Source organism: Schistocerca nitens, chromosome 3 (assembly GCF_023898315.1).
Source record: "Schistocerca nitens isolate TAMUIC-IGC-003100 chromosome 3, iqSchNite1.1, whole genome shotgun sequence".
Classification (NCBI taxonomy): Eukaryota; Metazoa; Arthropoda; class Insecta; order Orthoptera; family Acrididae; genus Schistocerca; species Schistocerca nitens.
Window position 1 is genome coordinate 452,323,231 of NC_064616.1, and position 17,249 is coordinate 452,340,479.

The following is a 17,249-nucleotide window of genomic DNA, read 5'->3' on the forward strand; positions in this document are numbered from 1 at the left end:
ATCCAAGATTAAGACTGATGGCTCTCGATATTCCACCATAACCGAGTCCATCAACATGAGGTAGCAAATATGAGGTAGCCAAGGAGGTGGAAACGTGGGTTCTACTATACCAAGACTGCTTGGTAGCTACAACAGGAAAATACAGTTAATTAGCAGAGGTACAAAATAAGAAAGTATTTATTACTTAACTTTGTTGTAGTCCATGATCTGTTGGTTGACAATTATAGAAGACGCGACTAGACTAAGCGTCTGTAGAATGACATAATCTACAAGTCACAAATCTTGATGAACTAATCTCTCGTAATCTTGAATGTCGAATCCCGTGAATTTGAAGACTATCTTGGAACTGGGCTACAAAGACTTGATGGCAGCAATGACTGAGCTGCAGACATCGGCTCTGGCTGACCACTGAGCGCGGCTACGACCTGTAGACTGGCACAACTGCACTACACTCCTGTCCGCCCACGGTGGATGAGTGGTCAGCGCGACAGAATGATAGTCCTAAGGGCCTGGGTTCGATTCCCGGCGGCGTCGGAGATTTTCTCCGCTCAGGGAGTAGGTGTTGTGCTGTACTAATCATCATCATCATTTCATCCCCATCGACGCGTAAGTCGCCGAAGTGGCGTCAAATTGACAGCCTGGCACCCGGCGAACGCTACCCGACGGGAGGCCCTCGTCACACGACATTTACTTTTACTACACTCCTGCTACACATGAAGTGGCCTAGCGGCGTCTCGCGGCGAGCGTAAGTACTGCGACTGGCTGTGTACTCTTTGGCTAGCACAGCCGTTCTTCTGTTCCGTTTATCGAGAGAATCGAATCCGGCGGATCGATCTCTCAGGCGGTGGTGTGGTCGTATGACTGACGACATCACAAAGACGATGTTGATCGCCTTTTTCGACAACAAGGACTTGATCCATCATGAATTTCTACCTTGTCACTGACTGTCGCTTGGTGACCGCGTCGTATTGGTAGCACCAGATCTCATCTCCTGTAACGATGCTGTTATCCAACAACTACTGACGACAGTGCTTCAAGCGATTCCATAAGATGCGTTAGCTAACAGTTTCCAACAGTCTTACAATCGATGTGAGAAGAAAGTTGTAGCTAATTGTGATTACTTTGAAGGCCAGTTAAGGTATTTTCTTTGTAACATTTGTGTCCATTTTCTGAGACCATTCAGCGAACTTTTCAGAGGCACCTTGTATAACGTTGACTGCTATAATTTGGTGCCACCTGTTGATGACTATGGGAACTAAATGCCGAGAAAACGCTCAAATGCCTAATGTGTATTCTGATGACTTTTACGTTCAAATCACACTGAAATCTGTTAAACTGTATGTAATACTTTTTAACAATTAATGAGTAAACTGTATAGAGATGTGTAAAAATGATGTGTAATAGAGCGTCGCTTTAAAAATCGGTAGGATACGCTATACGAATAACTTGGTACGCTCAAGCCATTCGAGAAATCAGGGGAAGTCCATGAGCGACAAGAATCTTGCGGTTGCGGGCCCGCATTTACTTGAGACGAGAGAAAATTTTGATGCTGTTGGAAACAATGGCCAGCGGACACATTACAAGTTTCGTGCAAAACCAGTTCCAAATCCTTCTCAAGTTGTGGAGAGTCTTCTACACAGCAAGATCTTTTTCACGTATACAGCCTTCTTTCGTGACTCCTAAACCAAGTGTTAACGATGGTTAAATAATGCTCTGTGCAAAATTCTACCAGGCAGTTTCCTCTTTCATTCCTTTCCACCAGTCCATATTTACCTACTGCTTTCCTTCTCTTCCTTTCCCTACTATCAAATTCCGGTCACCCATCAAAATTAAATTTTCGTCTCCGTTAACCATCTGAATAATTTCTTTTATCTGATCATACGGCTCTTCGATCCCTTCATCATCTGCGGAGCTAATTGGAATATAAACTTGTACTACTGTGGTTGGAGTGGGCTTTTTGTCTGTCTTGGCTACGATAATGCGTTCACTATTCTGTTTATAGTAGCACATCCGCATTACTATTTTCTTATTCATTAGTAAACCCACTTCTGCATTACTCATATTTTACTTTGTTTTTATAATCCTCTATTCACCTAACCATAAATCCTATTCCCGCTGCCACCGAACTTCACTAATTCCCACTATATCTTACTTTATCCTATCCAATTCCCTTTTTAAATTTTCTAACCTACCTACCCGATTAAGGGATTTATCATTCCACTCATCAATCCACAGAATGAAAGTTTTATTTCTCCTGATGACAACGTCCTCCTGAGTAGTCCCCGTCCGGAGATCCTAATGAGGGACTACTTTACCTCCGGAAGCCCTGCCGAGTGGGATGTAGGATCTGGTAGGACGGGTATATATCATGGCGGATTTCATGGTCGGGTAAGTGAAAGAGATTGAAGTTTCATTGGGAGAGGATGTGGATGGTATGGAGGTGTAGTGTTGGGTGAATATGATGCGAGAGATGTGGCGGAGTACCAGGATCAGTGACCAGTGGGGATATTAGGGGATGGGTAGCGTTGAGTTTAGAGGTAACATAAGATATTCGGAGGTGTTCAAGATGAAAGAGTAGGCTGGGGAATTTGATAAGTTGGTAGAGGATGCAGGTGGGGGACAGTAAGCGGATTCGAAAGGCTAGGCAGAGTGCATGGCGTTCGAGAATCTGTAGGGTGTGCTAAAAAGACGGAGGAGCGGAAGTCCATGCCACATTGGCATAGTAGAGAATTGGTCGGATTAGGGCTTCATAGGTGTGGAGGATTGTGCAAGGGTGCAATTCCCTAGTTGAGCTGGTTAGTAGTTTTAGTAATTATAGTCTATTATGGTCTTTTTGTTGAATGGTTAGCTTCCTTGTTTGTGGGTGATCAAGTGTTAGTCCGAGGTATTTTAGCGTGTTAGTTAACTGGATAGAACCGTTGTAAATGTTAAGGTAAAAGTCGTGGGGATGGAAGCTACTGGTGGTTCAGCCTATAATTATTGCCTTCTTTTTTTAGGGTTTATATGGTTGATATAACTGGTTGTGCCAGAAGATGAACTGATTGAGATGGAGCTGGACGAATCGCTGGGATTTCTGGATGGTAGGACAGAGGGCAAGAAAGGCAGTGTCTTCGGTATACTGGAGAAGATGAGCAGGAGAAGGGGGCTTGGGCGTATGGGCAGTGTAGAGGACGTACAGGAGAGATGACAGGACAGAACCTTGGGGCATACATACAGTGTTATGGAATATATAGGTGTGGGTGTTGTTGATGGTGGTTACAGAAAGGAGGTGATGAGGCGGACATAATTCATGAGAATTGCGTAAGTCTGGAGCTTAAAGAGGAGCCCAGAATGTCATACATGGTCATAAGCTTTCTCAAGATATAGGGAGACAAAAATGGAGGATTTGCGGTTGTTGATTTGGTGAGATAGGAGATGAGTAAGGTACACGTGTTGGTCATCAGAGGAAATATTGGGACAGAAGCCACACTCATGGACAGGAATGAGTAGGTGTTGTTGTAAGTATTTATGGATACGTCGGGATAGAATGAACTCAAGGACCTTGCTAAACACGGAGGTGAGGCTGATGGGACGGTAGAAGGAAGTGTCACTGGCAGGTTTATTAGGTTTGAGGAAGAGGAGAATTCGCGAAGTTTTCAGTGGCTGAGGATAGAAACCTGTGTGAAGGATTGTATTATAAATGATGGGTAAGATTTATAGGAAGGAAAAGGGGCATTCTTTCAGGTGTCTGTAGGTGATGCAGTCGTGACCGGCAGCCGTGTTGCGTTTGTGATGAAGTATCTGTTAAATGTTTTGTGTTGTTATTGGAGTATTGGGTTCTGTCTGTGGGGTGTTGACGAGGTACAGGAAGCTGGGAGCGATGTGTGGGAGGGGGGTATTGGTACGCTCGTGGATTGTCGGGAATAAGGAGTAATCGAAGCGGGGGTCATCTGGGGTGGTGAAGGTGTCACTGAGGTAGGACACAAAGCGATTTCGCGGGATTAGCCGAGCGGTCTAGGGCGCTACAGTCATGGACTGTGCGACTGCTCCCGGCGGAGGTTCGAGTCCTCCCTCGGGCATGGGTGTGTGTCTTTGTCCTTAGGATAATTTAGGTTAAGTAGTGTGTAAGCTTAGGGGCTGATGACCTTAGCAGTTGAGTCCCATAAGATTTCACACACATTTGAACATTTGAACACAAAGCGATTTGCTTTGCTTAGGTTGTCGAGGTGAGGGTGATTATCGTGCAGGAGGGGGTAGGAGGGAGACGGGTTGTTGCCAGTAGGACGGTATAATGCCTTGCAATACCTGGAAGAGTTCATGAGCAGCGTGGAGTTGAGGTTTGTGCACGTTCGGCGCCATACGCGGTGTTTCTTTGCATTGAGTAGATTTCGAATATCTCGTTGTAGTTATCGGCAATGCAAAAAATGTTATGTTCACAACGATAACCAGAGTGTTTTTATCAAGTTATTTTCCACACATATCAATCTATAAAACATGATTGTGAAATCTTTAGTATGTGTCAGGGGAGAGGAATGTGAACATACTGTATCACCAGAAAAATATAATCGATAGCAAATAATTTAAGGCGCTGCAGTCATGGACTGTGCGGTTGGTCCCGGCGGAGGTTCGAGTCCTCCCTCTGGCATGGCTGTGTGTGTTTGTCATTAGGATAATTTAGGTTAAGTAGTGTGTAAGTCCCATAAGATTTCACACACATTTGAACATTTGAAAATAGGCGGAGGGCGGTCTGCTGTAAAGCACCACAGATCTTTAAAGAATTGAGTAGTTTAGCACATTATGTACAGGGGACGGTATATGTGGGTGACAGACGAGGTAAAGATGGGAAAGGGAATGGCCATCAGAACCAAATTAGATGTTTTGCATGTGGGCAATGGCCACAAGTTTCCAAATTATAAACACAAGACGTTAGTACAAATAATCGCCATTTGCACATTCTTGCTAGGAAAAAACTCGAGATGGATTCCGCCCTGTGCAAGACCCCTTAGTTTTGTTTTACCCGGACATGTTGCAACACTTGTAGCTACAAGAATACTTGCAATGGTGGCAGGAACGCTTCGCTTGTCTGACAAACTATAAAAAATTCATGTGCAACAACAAGAAACGACAACAGTAAAAGAATAAGTACTTTAACACGAAACAATAGAGTGAAACTACCTAACAACTGTTATCAAGCGAGTCGGTGACTCCTGGGGCCAAATGTTACCACCTCGCTACTAATGATAAATGATTGGAAGGCAGACAAAGGACCTATCGCCGTACGAATCTGGATAGACAAGCGAAAGGTTAATTGACACAAATACAATTTAAATGAATATAATTTACTCAACTCATGCGAGAGAACTGCAATACTGTTGACAACTTTTGGCAGCCGTGGCTAGGTATAAGCAGAGGCCCGACACGGGCGTGCATCTATGTACGCTGAATGTTTGCTGGTAGAGCTATCAGCAACATGGTGTAACGTTCAGCACCAACTATCAAATAGAAGTAATCTCAAACTAGCACTAGGAGACTAGTGCCCATGTGCCAGCTTCTTCTAACACCAGTTCGCTGGTCTTCATTGGTCAGCGGCCTGGGAGATCTCCATTAGTGGCTATGTTAAAAGTGCCGCTCGCGGCGCCCGCAGGAATCTTCGAGGAGCCGGCTTTGGCAATATCGATAAGCTACGTTACAAAAACAACGTCGAAAATACCAGGCAAGCTGTAACAATTCGAGTAGAATTAAAAGTACCCTCATACACAAGTAATAGCATCAAGTGAGAAATAAACTGAACAAAAAATCTCACTGAATGGTTCAAATGGCTCTGAGCACTATGGGACTTAACATTGGAGGTCATCAGTCCCCGAGAACTTAGAACTGCTTAAACCTAACTAACCTAAGGACAGCATACACATCCATGCCCGAGGCAGGATTCGAACCTGCGACCGTAGCGGTCGCGCGGTTCCAGACTGAAGCGCCTAGAACCGCTCGGCCACACCGACCGGCAGTCTCACTGAACGTTGCACATAAAGTGCTGAAACATGTACGGGTAAAACAAAATGAAAGCATAAGGCGGATTTCATCTCCCACGAGTACAACAGTTGACGTTCAAGGAGCGGCAGATGGTTGTTGCGATTCAGAGAAGGTCATTTTACAAGTGACTGCAAACATGAAATACAGATAAAAAAAAGTCTGGTGGTGTGAACGGGGCCCATCCAGAATAGAAAAGGGATGTCACTCCATTTAATATGATTAAGGGAATTACTTGTAGAGACGAAGACAGTCTACCATGAACATGCTACAAATAAAGAGCTAGTATCTGCTTAATGGACTCTCGAAGTGCCGTGACAGCCTTCGATGAACAGTGGTTTAACTGAGTTAAAAGTCACTGTAATTGATCGCCCGGAAAATTGGGGGAAAATCGTGTAGTCGCAAATTTTCGTACAGTGGTAGGAGGGGAGTCATGAACAAACAACTAAAACTTCCTGGCACATTAAAACTGTGTGTTGGAACAACACTCAAACCTGAGATATTTGTCTTTCGGGGACAAGTGCTCTACTAGCTATGCTATCCAAGCACGACTCACCGAGCGAGGTGGCGCAGTGGTTAGCACACTGGACTCGCATTCGGGAGGACGACGGTTCAATCCCGTCTCCGGCCATCCTGATTTAGGTTTTCCGTGATTTCCCTAAATCGTTTCAGGCAAATGCCGGGATGGTTCCTTTGAAAGGGCACGGCCGATTTCCTTCCCAATCCTTCCCTAACCCGAGCTTGCTCTCCGTCTCTAATGACCTCGTTGTCGACGGGACGTTAAACACTAACCACCACCACAAGCACGACTCACGACCCCCACAGCTTTAGTTCCGCCAGTGGCTCATCTCCTAACTGCCAAACTTCACAGATGTTCTCCAGCGTAACTTGCGGCACTAGTGCTATACGAAGAAAGGATATTTCCGAGACGTGTGCTAGCTACAGCCTGGAGGATATGGTTTCCACAATGAATTTTCACTCTGCAGTGGAATGTGAGCTGATATGAAATTCCCTAAAATTAAAACTGTGTGCCAGACCGGGACTCGAACCTGGCACCTTTACCTCTCTCGGGCAAGTGCTTATAACTCAACAACGCTGTATCTCATAGTTTTTCAGTTAATTAATTCTGGACTCTTAAAGAACTTCTTGTAAATGTATGTACTTCATGGATTTTGTAAGTTTTAACTATTTAACAACTGTAATATGGTTCTAAAAACACCACCGAAAAATAATATTGTAAAATCTTTGTAGTAGAAACGTTGGCATACTCATAGAAGTTCGTATTGTATGGAATACAAAGAATCTGTTTCATACTTGACAATAATATCGTTGGGCGCGAATGTTTGCAGAGTCTGCTGTAGAGTTGAGGTGCTAGTTTCTCTGTGGCGCAGTATGCACGCAAAGTGGCGGGACTCGAGGGGGTAACGGAAAGTGTTCTCGACATGCTGTTTAACCACGACAAAGCATTGTGAATGGGTGAGAGTGCACATAACTGAGCACAGTTCAAAGTTTGTAAGAAGAATTGGTAATTCAAGAAAAGTACTGTGTGACCAAATTTATTAAAAGCTGCTTGTTGTTTAAGAAGAGCCTATTGCCAATAAAGGTCGTTACAGAATGCATTACGTCACACCACCTGTGACTTACCACAAAGTAAGATCAAGCCACTTATCTTTTTAGTTACGTACACGTCTTGCCAGCGTTGTAGTTTCACCACTTTGAACATACAGTGGTTCTTTTTTTTTGTTTAGGTGTAAACATTATTAGTGCTACTGATCATCCCAATTCATTAACCACCAGAGGAGTTCTGTCCTTTCAGTATTATATGCGAAAGAGATAACGCTAATTTACTAAAGAGAAAATTACATAGATTTGCAAATAACTCAAGTTAAGTAGTTCATGAGTGCATATGCAGTAGTAATAAAAGGTCTTTGTGCATGGTAGTGCTTCTACTGCATCCTTTTATAACTAAGTAAAGACAGTACAAAGTAAAAGTAATTTCAAAACTTGACAATGTAAAGTGCATATGCCATTTTGACTAAAGTGACTTTTATAACTTTGTTGTGTGTTTCCTATTTTTCATATGTTTTTGACTTTCGTAACATTGGCATGGCAAAGATGTTTGTTGTTAGCTAATGAAATCATTATGAACTCTTTGAGTTAACGTATATTACCAAGGAGTGGTTAGTCGTACTTTGCCGGCCGGGGTGTCCGAGCGGTTCTAGGCGCTACAGTTTGGAACCGCGCGACCGCTGCGGCCGCATGTTTGAATCCTGCCTCGGGCATGGATGTTTGTGATGTCCTTAGATTAGTTAGGTTTAAGTAGTTGTAAGTTCTATGGGACTGATGACCTCAGAAGTTAAGTACCATAGTGCTCAGAGCCATTTGAACCATTTTTAGACGTACTTTGTTTGAAAAAAAACCTGCCGACAGGCTGCATTACAGTGAGTGGCATTGTTCAGTGCTCCTCCCGCGACGTATTGCCTCCAAGTAACCATTATTGGGTTTGTTAATTTCAAATAATTTTACTGTATTTCTAATTCACTTAAAATAATTTTGTCATTCACTGAATTTACATTCAAAGTTGCGCGTGCGCATTTTTGTCCCGCTCTGCCTTCCTACACACTTAAACTATTATCAATTTCCGTTTCAATTCAGTTACTAACAAACAGTACTTTTTGCTCACTTTTGAGTTGGCGACCCCGATTTCATATTCTGCTATTTTAATTTCAAAAAATTTCAAATATTTATTCAAAATTTTAGCTAACTCAGCGCATTATTTAGTTCCGTACAGTTTCTTTCCGATAGCTATCATAGACGAGAATTATCTGCATGATAATGATCAATTTATAAGCTTGTTTACATACTTTCGGTTAGCATTGTTGTTACGAATCGCTGTCTTTTCCTGCTGAATAATCAACATTTGGTACACGGTTCATCAAAATCACTTATTACCAGAGAGTTTAGGCAGGTTATACGTGGCGACCGTCAGTCGACAGGGCATCATGATTCATATTGGTATCCTCAGTCTCGCAAGAACGAAGTTTAATTTAAATAAAACTGCTGTTAGTGAGGTTCTATAGTTAAACAATAAGTAGAAAGAATGTTGACCTCGACAATGGAGGCGCAGCTGCCGCTACAAAATCACGAGGCAAGCTCACTAATGCGAAAGAATGATCCAGCTAGCCACAGCGAAGCAATTTATCTTACTGACTTGGGAGACGTAAATTACGTGACGGTGAAACAAGATATGATAGATTCATATCAGGAAAGTTCACAAGAGACTCACAGAACATGCAAGTACACAGACGAAGTTGAAACGAAAATAGAGCAGGTTGTGAATCAGACAGACCATTGGGGTGAAATGATGAAGATATTTAAAATAATTATTAGTAACCAAATTGAAACGAAAAATGATTTAGGCAGTAAAACATATTTTGTGGACAGTAAAACAGATTCTTAAAATCAGTCTGAACAGTAAAATACACAGAGGTGACAAAAGTCTTAGGATATCATCTAATATCGTGACGTATCTCCTTTTGCTCGGCGTAGTGTAGCAACTCGATGTGAGGTTGACTCAACGAGACGTTAAGTCCCCCGCAGAAATACTGAGCCACGCTGCCTCTATAGCCGTGAATAGCTGCGAAAGTGTTGCCGGTTCAGAATTTGGTGCACGAACTGACTTCTCGATTATGCTCCATCAGTGTTCAATGAGGTTCATGTCGGGCGAGCTGGGTGGACAAATCATTCGCTCGCACTGTCCAGAATGTTCTTCAAATCAATTGCGAACAGTTGCGTCCCAGTGACGTGGCATCGTTGTTTGGCAACATTAAGTCAGTGAATGGCTGCAGATGGTCTCCAAGTACCTGAACGTAACCATTTCTAGTCAATAATCGGTTCAGTTGGACCAGAGAACCTACTCCATTCCATGTAAACACAGCCCACACCATTATTGAGCCACCATCATCTTACACAGTGCCTTGTTGACAACTTAGGCTAATGGCTTTGTGGGGTATGAACCACACTCGAATCCTACTGTCAGCCCTTACGAACTGAAATCGGGACTCACCTGACCACGCCACGATTTTCCATTCGTCTAGGGGCCAACCGATATGGTCACGAGCACTGAAGAGGCGATGCAGGCGATGTAGTGTTGTTAGCGAAGGTACTCGCATCGGTCGTCCGCTGCCATAGCCATTAACGCCAAATTTCGTCGCACTGTCGTAACGGATACGTTCGTCGTAGGTCCCACATTGATATCTGCGATTATTTCACGCAGTGTTGCTTGTCTGTTAGCACTAACAACTCTACGCAAACGCTGCTGCTCTCGGACGTTGGGTGAAAGCCGCCACTGCGTTGTCCGTGATGTGAGGTATTGCCTGAAATTTCCTATTCTCGGCACACACACTACACTGCGTATCTCCGAATTCCCTAACAATTTCAGAAATGGAATTTCCCATTCGTCTAGCTCCAAGTACCATTTCGCGTTCAAAGTCCATTAATTCCAGTTTGTCGGCCATAATCACATCAAAAACCTTTTCATGCGAATCACTTGAGTACAAATGACAGCTCCGCCAATCACGGTTGTGATATCCATAGCAGGCGAATTTTGTAACAACCTAATAAAATTCCTGCATTTTTGTAAAAAATTTCATACTATTTGAAAAAAAATAGTGTATCCGTGGTAAATTATCGACCACATGTACCGCCTAAAAACCTGATTTGAATGAGAACTGACATAAAAATATCAACGACATTTTGTACCTATGATTCAAATTCAAAGTCCACTTCTTCTTCTTCTTCGTCTTTCTTTCTCGTTTTATACAGAGCCGCCGAAGTCATTTCCTAGTACATTTCATGTGTTGATTGAAAAGTTATACACGTGTAATTGTTTTCTGGACCCTGTTTAATACATTCTGAAGCAAAAAGTGCTCCATTCATTGTGTTGGTTTTCTGTCGGTTTTAATTTTGGTTTTCATGAGGTTTACCTGAAATTAAACGTAAAATTTTAATAACCAAAAAAGCATGAACACATGTCATTAACCAGTTTTAGAGCTTTATTGCTTTACATACCTTTGAGAAAACGCTTCCGCAGTCAACATTTGAGGTAAAATCAGAACTGAGAAGGCGAAATAGCTCAATTTGTTGAATTTTTCATATCCATGATTTAATATATTCCATATTTTATCCGGTAATTGCTCCTTTTGAAGTGAGTCTGGAACACAAGCCAAAACCTGTTAGAGGCGCTTCCATTGGTCAACTGTATTCTATGCTAAATCAACATCTTTGGGAGGAATAATACATGGCAATAGTTCCATGAAGGGCATAAGCAAAGGTGTTGTATATCTGAAACTTTGTAACTTTTTTATCCCGCCTGGATAGGCGTGGGTGGATCTGCTCATGTGAACTGCTTCTGTAATATAGGCCGGGAGTGAAGGAAGCGAGTGGAAGCAGGAGAGGTGAAGCACTTCGGTACTGCATGTAACTTTAACACTTTTAATAGAGTCAGAGTCCGCAGCTCGTGGTCTTGCGGTAGCGTTCTCGCTTCCCGCGCATGGGGTCCCGGGTTCGATTCCCGGCGGGGCCAGGGATTTTCTCTGCCTATTGATGACTGGGTGTTGTGTGTCTTTCATCATCATTTCATCCCCATCGACACGCAAGTCGCCGAAGTGGCGTCAACTCGAAAGACTTGCACCAGGCGAACGGTCTACCCGACGGGAGGCCCTAGCCACACGGCATTTCCATTTTAATAGAGTCAGAAACACAAGTAAATATCAGTTGCATACATAACTTTGGCTAGGATGAGCACGTAGATGTGAAGATTATGTTTCATTTATTTCCACTCGATCAGATTTAAAATAAAATAAATGAAGTTAAAAATGCTATGACACATGAAATTCCTTGAACTCCAGTTGTCTCTTGTCTCTGAGTTTGAAAAAACCCTAAATATTCTTGGCAAGGTCTCCACATTCCAATGGAAGGCTTTTGCACACTTCGCTTGCGCATGTATGCACCGAGTGCAAACAAACTTCGTTATTAAAACTCCCGGGCAAGTATCTCTCGATCTGCTTGCCACCGAATTATGAACTTTCATTATGGTGTTGCAACCATATGCTCAAAAGCCAATAACATATTTAAATGAAGTGTTTTGGTGTTGGAACGTTTTTACTAGACCATTGTAGGGATTCTCTGCAATAGAAGCTTTCTTAATATTCACGTCTGCATCATTGTAAACTTTTTATAACTCTCAAAACTTACTTCCAGTGCAACCTGTAAAAGAAGAAGTGATACAAAATTATAACTTAAGAGGAATCTAATTTTAGAATTTAGCTGATTATTATTTCTAGATGAGCTCTTGTAACTACTCACCATAAACTTTGTTATAGAAACGGATCACCGCACAGGAACATTTTACAGTTCCAATATCGGTGGACTCGTCCGTCATTTTGCTAAATTCGTCATGCTGTAGCTTTTTCACCATAACCTCTCTGTGTGACACTCCAATCACATTAGGACCTAGGGCTGCGCAAACGATACTCGCGATCGAACGGGCTCGAGACTTCCCGATACGTCGCAGAGTTCGGTACAGTATCGAGCTTGTTCGAGCAATCAAATGACATTTGACTCACGCAGTGAAAAGGCCTGAAACAGTGGAGGAAACAGCGATAAATCCTACCGTTGTAGAAACTCCTAATGTATTTGAACAAATTTAAAATCTAGAGTTCTCGTACAGTGTGTACGGAGATATAAACATTTATGCTGGTTTTTAAGTAAAGACAAAAAAGACGAAAATGTCGACCTCCGAGAAATATTGCTTGACTGAACCCAGCAAAATATATTATTTGATTATCAGAGGCGGTAATGATTTACCAAAGAGGAGGAAATGAGCAAGTCTGTCACTGTTCACATATTTGAATAACATGTAAAATCTTCAGCAGATTTTAATCAGTTTGAAAACAACGCGGCAACATTCAGATGAAACAACCAAGGCAACTAATCAAGAAATGAATGCTGAACAATCGGAATGTATTGCAATAACGTGACTGTAATTTTTATCGCGAGAATAAATTACAGCGGAGTGACCTGTCTTTCAGGTAGTACCACCAGACCTCACCAGATCACTCGATGGCCGAAAGCTGGAGAATTACACAGAATCATGATTGTAAATCTTTTTTTTTATTTATTTATTAGTTACTGTTGTTACGCGTGGTATACACCATTGAAGATACTTCAGTCCGTTCTTCACAGTTATTTTAATTGCTAAAATCCATTGTGAATCAAAAACTTTAAGACATGTCCATGAATTACTACCGACAGAAGTCACTGGATCGCAGGCCTATCAAAAGATAGTACAGAGCCCGAGATTTCCAGAACTGTGACGTAAACTGTTCGAACAGTTCGAGTCGTGTTCAAACTATTAGAAACTTTGGCCCGTGCTTTGTGGCGTTTATGAATCATGGCCCGTGCAATATCCGAATCTGGAAATATTTCTTTCAACAAGTCGGATAAATAATCAGCTGCTAATAATGGCACATTATTTCTGCCAGGTATATTGATAATTGAATTTCAGCTTTAGCAACTTTCCTCTCAATTGGCTGCGTATAGGAAACAAATTAACAAGCTGAAGGTTGTCGTGAGTAGCCGACTGCACAATGTTAAGGTGCTTCTTACTTTTTGAATGGCTTTTAATGTTTTGAACTCCAGAAATTATACTTGTATTACAGCATCTGCATCGCGCCCTGTACGGATCACTATCGCGCAACAGCCAATTACAGAAATCAGGCATATTTGCGTACAATATTCGCTTTTGCCTCGTACCATGTACAAATGATGAAATTCTCGTATCCGCACGAGTATTCTCGTACATATCACGAGCCTGCTGCCCTTTCCTGCGATATTACTGTCGTCTGTACACGCGCATATCGCTATCCCATGAGTTTTGTCACCTCAGTGTAGATGCATTGGACAAATCAATGGACAGTAATCAAGATAGATGTTTTAGACATGTCAGTTGTCAGTAAACTCGACAGTAAATTAAATGTGAAAAAAGGTACTTTGAAGCGAATCAGTGAATAGTCATATTAAAAATACGAACTATAAGTTGGAGTCATATACTAACAACCAAGAAACAATGTTTCGAAATCTTGAGATGAAAATTGATCAAGAAATTAAGGACAGTACTGAGCTGAGTGAAACTGTAGATGAATTCAAAGGGCAGGCAGCAAATGCTAAAAATAATACTAAGACACGGTTGCAAGATTTTGAAAGAGCAATTAACAACAAGTTATCCGAACTGTAACAGCAATCAACGCAGACGTTTAGACTAAAATCCAGAGTTTAGAAAGTAACTAAACCAAAAGGTGACGGAGTTCAGCAACAAAGAGGTAGTGAATGAGAGCAGAAATCAACGAACATGTAGAAGGTGTAGAAAGTATTTTAAAATTGATTACCACTTTCACGTTAGGAGAGGCATGCCACAACCTAAAAAGCGCTGAACGAGAGAAACTGGATCCGAAGGGAATGATCCATCGTATAACTTTTACGTTCCCGTGTAGTAGATTGATTTATGCAGATCTCCCGGTAAAGAACCGCGTGTTAACCGCGGAGACAAAAATCAGTGGGGATGCGCATAATCGGGCAGGTCACGCGAAATTTAAGAAGAAATTTTCAACAGATTTGAGGTCGAATACCGGTGATACGATAAGCAGAAGGAAACACGTCAGGAATTCCTGAACGCTCCTTCATACCGACCGCGTGGAGAAAAGAGCATGAAATCATTCTGAGGAACGTTGAGCGAAAAAGTTGAGTGCTTAAAAGATTTTGGACCAGGGGAACTACTGTTAACCTTGCTACCCAGAAAATTACCTTGAAATGTCCAAGGCTACGTTAGTTTGGTAGACTGTAATAACAACACATTCTTGAGACGAGGAGTAGACATTCATACGTGATATCGAGACAATGATAACCGAACCATAATAATAATAACATGCCCTGCCATAATAATAACAGTGCAGGTAACAACCGAAATAATGGGTATGGTGTGAGAATGGCCAGAGTTGAAAGAGGCAGAAGAGGTGAAAGTGGATTCAGCTCTAGCACGGGAAGCTACAATGGCCATTGTGACGGAAATAATTGTACGGAAAACGGAGGTCCGCTACAGTAGAAGGGCGTCTGCAGGAAGTGAAACGATGAAATGCCCCAGCAACAAAGACGACGTTATCACTTGAATAATAGCCAATAGCCGAATGACCAATAGCCGGCACAGTGATATACACTCCTGGAAATGGAAAAAAGAACACATTGACACCGGTGTGTCAGACCCACCATACTTGCTCCGGACACTGCGAGAGGGCTGTACAAGCAATGATCACACGCACGGCACAGCGGACACACCAGGAACCGCGGTGTTGGCCGTCGAATGGCGCTAGCTGCGCAGCATTTGTGCACCGCCGCCGTCAGTGTCAGCCAGTTTGCCGTGGCATACGGAGCTCCATCGCAGTCTTTAACACTGGTAGCATGCCGCGACAGCGTGGACGTGAACCGTATGTGCAGTTGACGGACTTTGAGCGAGGGCGTATAGTGGGCATGCGGGAGGCCGGGTGGACGTACCGCCGAATTGCTCAACACGTGGGGCGTGAGGTCTCCACAGTACATCGATGTTGTCGCCAGTGGTCGGCGGAAGGTGCACGTGCCCGTCGACCTGGGACCGGACCGCAGCGACGCACGGATGCACGCCAAGACCGTAGGATCCTACGCAGTGCCGTAGGGGACCGCACCGCCACTTCCCAGCAAATTAGGGACACTGTTGCTCCTGGGGTATCGGCGAGGACCATTCGCAACCGTCTCCATGAAGCTGGGCTACGGTCCCGCACACCGTTAGGCCGTCTTCCGCTCACGCCCCAACATCGTGCAGCCCGCCTCCAGTGGTGTCGCGACAGGCGTGAATGGAGGGACGAATGGAGACGTGTCGTCTTCAGCGATGAGAGTCGCTTCTGCCTTGGTGCCAATGATGGTCGTATGCGTGTTTGGCGCCGTGCAGGTGAGCGCCACAATCAGGACTGTATACGACCGAGGCACACAGGGCCAACACCCGGCATCATGGTGTGGGGAGCGATCTCCTACACTGGCCGTACACCACTGGTGATCGTCGAGGGGACACTGAATAGTGCACGGTACATCCAAACCGTCATCGAACCCATCGTTCTACCATTCCTAGACCGGCAAGGGAACTTGCTGTTCCAACAGGACAATGCACGTCCGCATGTATCCCGTGCCACCCAACGTGCTCTAGAAGGTGTAAGTCAACTACCCTGGCCAGCAAGATCTCCGGATCTGTCCCCCATTGAGCATGTTTGGGACTGGATGAAGCGTCGTCTCACGCGGTCTGCACGTCCAGCACGAACGCTGGTCCAACTGAGGCGCCAGGTGGAAATGCATGGCAAGCCGTTCCACAGGACTACATCCAGCATCTCTACGATCGTCTCCATGGGAGAATAGCAGCCTGCATTGCTGCGAAAGGTGGATATACACTGTACTAGTGCCGACATTGTGCATGCTCTGTTGCCTGTGTCCATGTGCCTGTGGTTCTGTCAGTGTGATCATGTGATGTATCTGACCCCAGGAATGTGTCAATAAAGTTTCCCCTTCCTGGGACAATGAATTCACGGTGTTCTTATTTCAATTTCCAGGAGTGTATTTAATCGCGAGCAGATTCATATAGAAAAAATGTGCGTGAAAATTAACGCAACGATAACGAACTTCACATACATAATATCCTGAAGCGCCAAAGAAACTGGTATAGGCATGTGTATTCAAATAAACAGATATGTAGGCAGGCAGAACACGGCACTGCTGTCGGCAACGCCTATATAAGACGACAAGTGTCTGGTGCAGTTGTTAGAGCGATTACTGTTGCTACAAAGGCAGGTTATCAAGATTTAAGTGAATCTGCACATGGTGTTATAGTTGGCGCATGAGCGATGGGACACACCATCTCCGAGGTAGCGATGAAATGGGGATTTTTACGTACGTCCATTTTACGAGTGTACCGTGAATATCAGGAATCCGGTAAAACATCAAATCTCCGACATCGCTGCAACCAGAAAAAGACCCTGCAAGAACGGGACCAACGACGACTGAAGAAAATCGTTCAACGTGACAGAAGTGCAACCCTTCCGCAAGCAGATTTCAGTGCTGAGCCATCAACAAGTGTCAGCGTACGAACTTGTCAACGAAACATCGTCGAT